The sequence below is a fragment of the Myotis davidii genome, unplaced genomic scaffold (assembly GCF_000327345.1).
Source record: "Myotis davidii unplaced genomic scaffold, ASM32734v1 scaffold106, whole genome shotgun sequence".
Taxonomy (NCBI): Eukaryota; Metazoa; Chordata; class Mammalia; order Chiroptera; family Vespertilionidae; genus Myotis; species Myotis davidii.
In genome coordinates, this window is record NW_006297290.1 from 574,158 (window position 1) to 581,519 (window position 7,362).

The window sequence follows — 7,362 nt, forward strand, 5'->3', positions numbered from 1 at the left end:
ACCTCTAGTCTATAATAAAATGATTAGGCTCTGAGAAGAGCAGAAAAAAGCTTACTTCATATTTCACTAAATGACACAATTCAAAACCCTTTTCTCTGTGGGCACACCCTTTAAATTACTTATGGAATGAAGTTGGAATATTTACAAAGATTTAAGTGATAATATAGATACATAGTTAAAGCCTGATTTCAGGCTAGTTTATGCATCTCATCTGTATGAAAACAAGTGTTCTGTATTCTCTCTCTCAAGTCTAGTGAAAGTTCTGAAGAGGATTTTAATTTATCTAAAGAAAAACTTCTTAAGAAATTACTAAACTACTTTGGAAAATTTGGATCATCTCCTGGAACTCCTGATTGCCACCATGGTTATCCTGAATCCCACAGAGGCCACAACAGCTACCATCCCCACCACCCCCCTTGCTCACATGAGAACATTGTAACCCTCAGTTCTCAAGCACCAGGAACCACTTCTAGTGCTCCTCCAACTGTAGTTCCCACCACTACCACCACTGTTGCCACCAGGGCCGCTCCCACTGTCCCTGCCAGCAAAACTACAGGTGTGGTATCCAGCACCATGACTCCCAGCGCCCTCCAACCGGAGGGCACCATCAAGGCTGTGGTGTCAGGCACGGCCCTGGCTGAAGCAACTGACTCTACTGCTGAGAACGAGCAAACAGAGATTCAGTAAATTCTCCAACCACCTAAGATTAGACATGTGCCAAGACACAAACGACAAAGGCAAACCAAGGTAAACAATATTTTCCAAACTATTTTCTGACGAAATGAGTGACTTGAAAAACTGTCTAAATACTAAAGACCAGATTTTTTGTTTTTTGCCCCATCAAAGAGAAAAGTAAACAACTCGTTCCTAACTCTGCAAAGAATGAGAAGGTTTTATTTCTCTTTCATTTCAAGAACTAAATTTGGTCTCCTTGAATGGATAGGGTTATACCTATAAAGCCAATGATGGTAGATTCCTACAAAAGAAAGAAAAAAAAACAATTTCAGGCCAGTCAGTGTGATTCAGTGATTGAGTGTTGACCTGTAAACCAAGAAGTCACAGTTCTATTCCTGGTCAGGCTACATGCCTAGGTTGTAGGCTTGATCCCCAGTAGAGGATGTGCAGGAAGCAGCCAATCTATGATTTTAATCCATCATTGATGTTTCTCTCTCTCTCCCTCTCCCTTTCTCTGTGAAATCAATAAAAATATTTTTTAAATGAACAAAAGAAAACTTTTTAAAAGTTCAACAAATGTGTATATTTTGACCTTAATTAAGTTCCCAATGCTGAAATACGTTTTGTTTTCTTGAAATAAAAAAGGTCTCAGTAAATAAAGTTAGTTTTCACTTGACAGTTTATTAAATCCCACCAAGTGTGCATTTAGCACAGAGGAATACTCCCCTCACTCTTTCAGGACCTGTAACAGTGATGGCGAACCTATGACATGCGTGTCAGAGGTGACACGCAAACTCATTTTTTTTGTTGATTTTTCTTTGTCAAATGGCATTTAAATATATAAAATAAATATCAAAAATATAAGTCTTTGTTTTACTATGGTTGCAAATATCAAAAAAATTCTATATGTGACACAGCACCAGAGTTAAGTTAGGGTTTTTCAAAATGCTCAAAAGGTTCACCATCACTGACTTATACCCTCTAATAAGGCAGAAAAGGATAAAATATTTCAGCAAATATTACAATGAGACTTCAGAATAGAGATATAAACTAAATCATAAGCACATAGAAGAGCCCTCTTGCTATGAACATTGATTGAAACACACATATCATGATATAACATTCTTAAGAATATTGAAGAAATAGAAGAATATAAAATATTGTTCTTATTTCTAAATATAGTTACTCCTAATTATGAATAAATGAGAATTCTTCCAATTATCTATAATAATAAAAGCATAATATGCTAATTAGACTGGACGTCCTTCTGGAGGAAGCCGGAGCTGTGAGGGAAGCCCGGGTCCCAGGTGCCAGAGGGAAGCCGGTACCGGCAGCTGGGGGAAGGAAGGCCTACACTAGCACAAATTTCATGCATCAGAACTCTAGTATATAATATATAAAAAAACAACATACAATGAAAGATGCCAATTGTGGAACACTTAGAGAGGTTCTGATGCTGTCATTGCACTAAATTCTCCTTGTACTGAATCTCATTTAATACCCATAGCAACCCTGTAAAGCAAATATCATTGTCTCCTTTTTAGAGATGGGAAAATTGATGTTATGAGAATTTATGTGACATTCCAAAATACCCCAAAGTATAAATGGTAGACCAGTCCTCACACTCACATCTATTAACTCCAAGATCCCAGCTTCTAATGTCCTACCCAGTATTTGACTATTTTAAAACAATTGGAAAAGGAGGAGCCTATGTATTCTTGATTAATTATTTGTGGTGTTTTGTTTTGTTTTTACAGATCATGAAAAACTGAATATTTATATATTTGTCATCACCTTCTCTCACCATTTTGGTTTTAACAAAAACATAGAGAAATACACAAAAATAAAGGGATGAAAGTTCTTGTTACTTCTTTAGTTTTGCTATACTGTAAAGAATTTCAAAGATAATTTATGCATTTGATCACATGTGTATTGGTCTCTTCTTTATTTCTCTGTAGAGTAACAGCAATATTATTGGCATCTTCACTCTTCCAGATGACTCTGTAACCCACACAGTACTTGTCCAGGAAATAATATATATATAAATGCTTCCAAAGAAAAAATGCCAAAATTGTTTGAAGTCTCTCTATATAACATCATATTAAAATATCATAAACATTAGAAATAGACTTTGTTTTAATATAAAGTGAATTTAGTATAATCAAATAATTACATATATATGATTTTAATAAAGCATAATTCTACATATTCAGATATGTATATGTAAAATTGCCAACATAATAAAAGTTACAAAGAAGAGGTTCCAATACACCCCTACCTTCAAAGAGATCATAGTCTAGACTCTAGAAGGACACATTTTCAAAAATAAAAATAAAAAGAATATATAAGTTAAATGTCTACCCATCTACAGATATTTTTTCCTGAATATTTTAAATACTATTCTTTCATCTAAATAAATATAGTCTCCAAAGATTGTTCTGTTGAAATTTTGTACCATCTTCATAAATCACTTCATCCAAAAATATATTATATCAATTTCTAGTTGATAAATTAATTCATTCAAGTGATTTAGAAAACAAAATTACATAGATCTGAAAGAGGAAACAGAATAATACAAATATAAAAACTCAATCACTATTCCTCAAATATTTAAGTGACAAAGATAAAACCAAGACAATTAACTAAATAACTAAGGAATCTTTAGTGAATATAATATGCAAGGCACAAACAATAATAAACAAACAAGAGAGAAAGATATTCTTCAGGGAGAGCAAACATAGAAAATTATAATGGATAAACTATAGGAGACACAGATAATCACAAAATCTTAGTACAGAAGAGTTGAAAACAAATTTACTAACTAAAAGATACAACCTAATTGTGAAGAAATAAGAATTAATGGTCCAAGATGCACATAACCATAACTAGGGCCATAAAAATTATTCCAGTATGCACTATAAAATTTTACAGAGGATATAAAAAAGGAGTGATTTCAACATGCAGAAAATTGGTAGGAGGCCCACTGCTAAGTAAAAATACAACAAATGCATGGAGGCAGGAGAGCACTTGGCATTCATATTCATATTCACATCTTCCAAACAGGCACTAAATGTAACACTAAGCCAGGACTGCAATGCTGGGAATAGGATAAACTACATACCACACTTTCAAGTGGCTCTTAATCCCATGAAGCATAAGTTGTCCATGAATATCAGACTTTCCTGGAAAAATGGATATGAGAATAGGAGGTAATAACCATATTAACAAAAACCAGGATTAAGAGTTTGGATTATTTCTATAGAAAGGAAAATCAATAAAGTTTTAACCACAGAAGATTATTATAGAACTAGGCCTTAAAAATAATGAACGATTTGATTTCTTACATGTACCACATTCTGTTCTATTAGGTTCACATATAATTATTTAACACTCACCATAAATCTATAATTCCCATCATTACTGACACTCTATGCAGTGGTTCTCAACCTGTGGGTCGCGACCCCTTTGGGGTCGAACAACCCTTTCACAGGGGTCACCTAAATACATCCTGCATATCAGATATTTACATTATGATTCATAACAGTAGCAAAATTACAGTTATGAAGTAGCAACGAAAATAAGTTTATGATTAGGGGTCACCAGAACATGAGGAACTGAACTAAAGGGTCGCGGCATTAGGAAGGTTGAGAACCACTGCCTAGAGCAGCCGTGGGCAAACTACGGCCCGCAGGCCGGATCCGGCCCATTCAGCTGTTCTATCCGGCCTGCAGAGCCGAAAGAGCGGAGGGTTCTCTTGCTCTCCCCTCCACTCCTTCACCAGCAGCAGTATTAACATGTATTAGTTCACACAAGCACTCCATCCATGCTTTTGTTCCGGCCCTCCGGTCCAGTTTAAGAACCCATTGTGGCCCTCGAGTCAAAAAGTTTGCCCACCCCTAGCCTAGAGGCAGGAAAACTGAGGCCCATGGAGGTTAATCAACCACCCAAGGACACATAGTAGGTAAATGAAGAGCAGGCATTCAACCTGGCTGGAGTAGCCCATAATATTTACTTTTCCCAACAAAAATGCCCAGGACACTTAGAATGTAAAAAAAAAAGAGAGAGAGAGAGATCCAGAGACATACAAGCATGGAACAGACTGTCGAATTTCAGAGGGAAAGCAAGGGTGGGTGGGAAGAGATAAACAAAAAATTTATATGCATCTAATCTAATAAAAGAAAAACATGCAAATTGACTGCCCCTCTGCTACGCCCCAAGCCACGCCCACCAGCCAATCATAGCAACTATATGCAAATTAACTCAACCAAGATGGCGGCTGGCAGCGACAGAGCTGGAGCAAGCAGGAGGCTTGGTTGCCTGGCAATAGAGGAAGACAAACTTCTCGCCTGCCCTGGCCAGCTATGGCCTCCGCTCAAGGCAACAAAGTTTCAATTATAGAAGATAAATAAATCCCAGACACCTGCTTCCAGCCAGCCTCCACTGGTTACTTGGGTGACTGGGGGCCGTGGCCAGTCTCAAACAGCCATCAGCCCTTCACCCAGACTGGCCAAGCACCCCAGCAGGACCCCTCCACCCTCAAGGGGGTGTGGCCAGCTTGAAAACAGCTATCAGCCACTCACCCAGGCTGGCCAGCCACCCCAGCAAGAGCCCCCTTCCTGAAGGGGGTATGGTCAGCCTGAAAATCGCCCTCAGCGCCTCATCCAGGCTGGCCAGGCAGTCCAGCAGGGACCCCCATCCTAATCCGGGACACTCTTCAGGGAAAACCAGCTGGCCCCCGCCCATGCACCAGGCCTCTATCCTATATAATAAAAGGGTAATATGCAAATTGGCCCTAACATCAAAAAGACTGGGAATGACTGGTCTCTATGACACACACTGACCACCAGGGGGCAGACGCTCAATGCAGGAGCTGTCCCCTCGTGGTCAGTGTGCTCCCACAGGGGGAGCTCTGCTCAGCCACAAGATAGGCTGATGGCTGCCAGTACAGCGGTGGTGGTGGGAGCCTCTCCCGCCTCCTCAGCAGTGATATGGATGTCTGACTGCAGCTTAGGCCTGCTCCCCGCTGACAAGTGGATATCCCCCAAGGGGTCCCAGGCTGCCAGAGAGATGTCTGACTGCCAGCTTAGACCTGATCCGCCGGGGAGTGGTCCTAAGCCAGCGGGTGGACATCCCCCAAGCGGTCCCAGACTGTGAGAGGGCACAGGCTGGGCAGAGGGACCCCCCCGAGTGCACAAATTTTTGTGCACTGAGCCTCTAGTACTGTAATAAATATACATGTGAACTCACATTTCTAGGAGAAATGTGCTCTAAACTGCACCTAATTATAAAGACAATATGAATGACATTAATGTGGGATATGTGCAGTCCTAACTGAGCCAAACTTTTTCTTATAAAACTCCAGGATAAGCAGAACACAAAGCTGACTGGACCATCATAATTCCTAGTTTTTGTTCTTTCTTTCAATTTCATCTTTATTGCTAAAAGTATTACAGATGTGCCCCCACCTCCCTGTCCCCCCCATTGAACCCTTCTAGTCTTCCCCCTCCTCCCTTTTTCCCCATTGAACCCTTCTAGTCTGCATCTGTCCTCCTCCCCAGGCCTTCACAACACTATTGTTTATAGGGTTATGTTTATACTAGAGGCTCAGTGCACAAAAATTTGTGCACTCGGGGGTGTCCCTCGGCCCGGCCTGTGCCCTCTCACAGTCTAGGACCGCTTGGGGGATGTCCACCTGCTGGCTTAGGCCTACTCCCCAGCGGATCAGGCCTAAGCTTGCAGTCAGACATCCCTCTGGCAGCCCAGGAGCCCTCCGGGGATGTCCACTTGCCAGTGGGAAGCAGGCCTAAGCTGCAGTCAGACATCCTTAGTGCTGGTGAGGAGGCGGGACAGGCTCCACCACCGCTGTGCTGGCAGCCATCAGCCTGGCTTGTGGCTGAGCAGAGCTCCCCCTGTGGAAGCGCACTGACCACCAGGGAGCAGCTCCTGCATTGAGCGTCTGCCCCCTGGTGGTCAGTGTGCATCATAGTGACAAGTCATTCCCATTCTTTCTGCTGTTAGGGTCAGTTTGCATATTACCTTTTACTATATAGGATAGAGGCCTGGTGCACGGTGGGGGCTGGCTGGTTTGCCCTCTAGCGTATGGGTGGGCAAACTTTTTCACTCGAGGGCCACAATGGGTTCTTAAACTGGACCGGAGGGCCGGAACAAAAGCATGGATGGAGTGTTTGTGTGACTAATATAAATTCAAAGTAAACATCATTACATAAAATGGTACTGTCTTTTTTTTCAATAGTTTTATTCATTTCAAAGGGGCCAGATCTGGCCCGTGAGCCATAGTTTGCCCACGGCTGCTCTAAGGTGTCCCGGATCAGGGTGGGGGTCCCGCTGGAGTGTCTGGCAAGCCTGGATTAGGGGCTGAGGGCTGTTTTCAGGCTGGCCACAGCCCCTTCAGGGTGGGGGAGGGGTCCCGCTGGGGTGCCTGGCCAGCCTGGGTGAAGGGCTGATGGCTGTTTGCAGGCTGGACACGCCCCCTGGTGACCCAAACTCCCAGCCTGTCCTTTTTTTTTTTTTTCAGCAGGGATTTATTTATCTTCTATAATTGAAACTTTGTAGCCTTGAGTCAAGGGCCAGCCAGGGCAGGCACGAAGCTTGGCTTCCTCCATTGCCAGGAGCAATCCAAGCCTCCTGCTTGCTCCAGCTCTGTGGCTGCTGCCATCTTTGTGACAG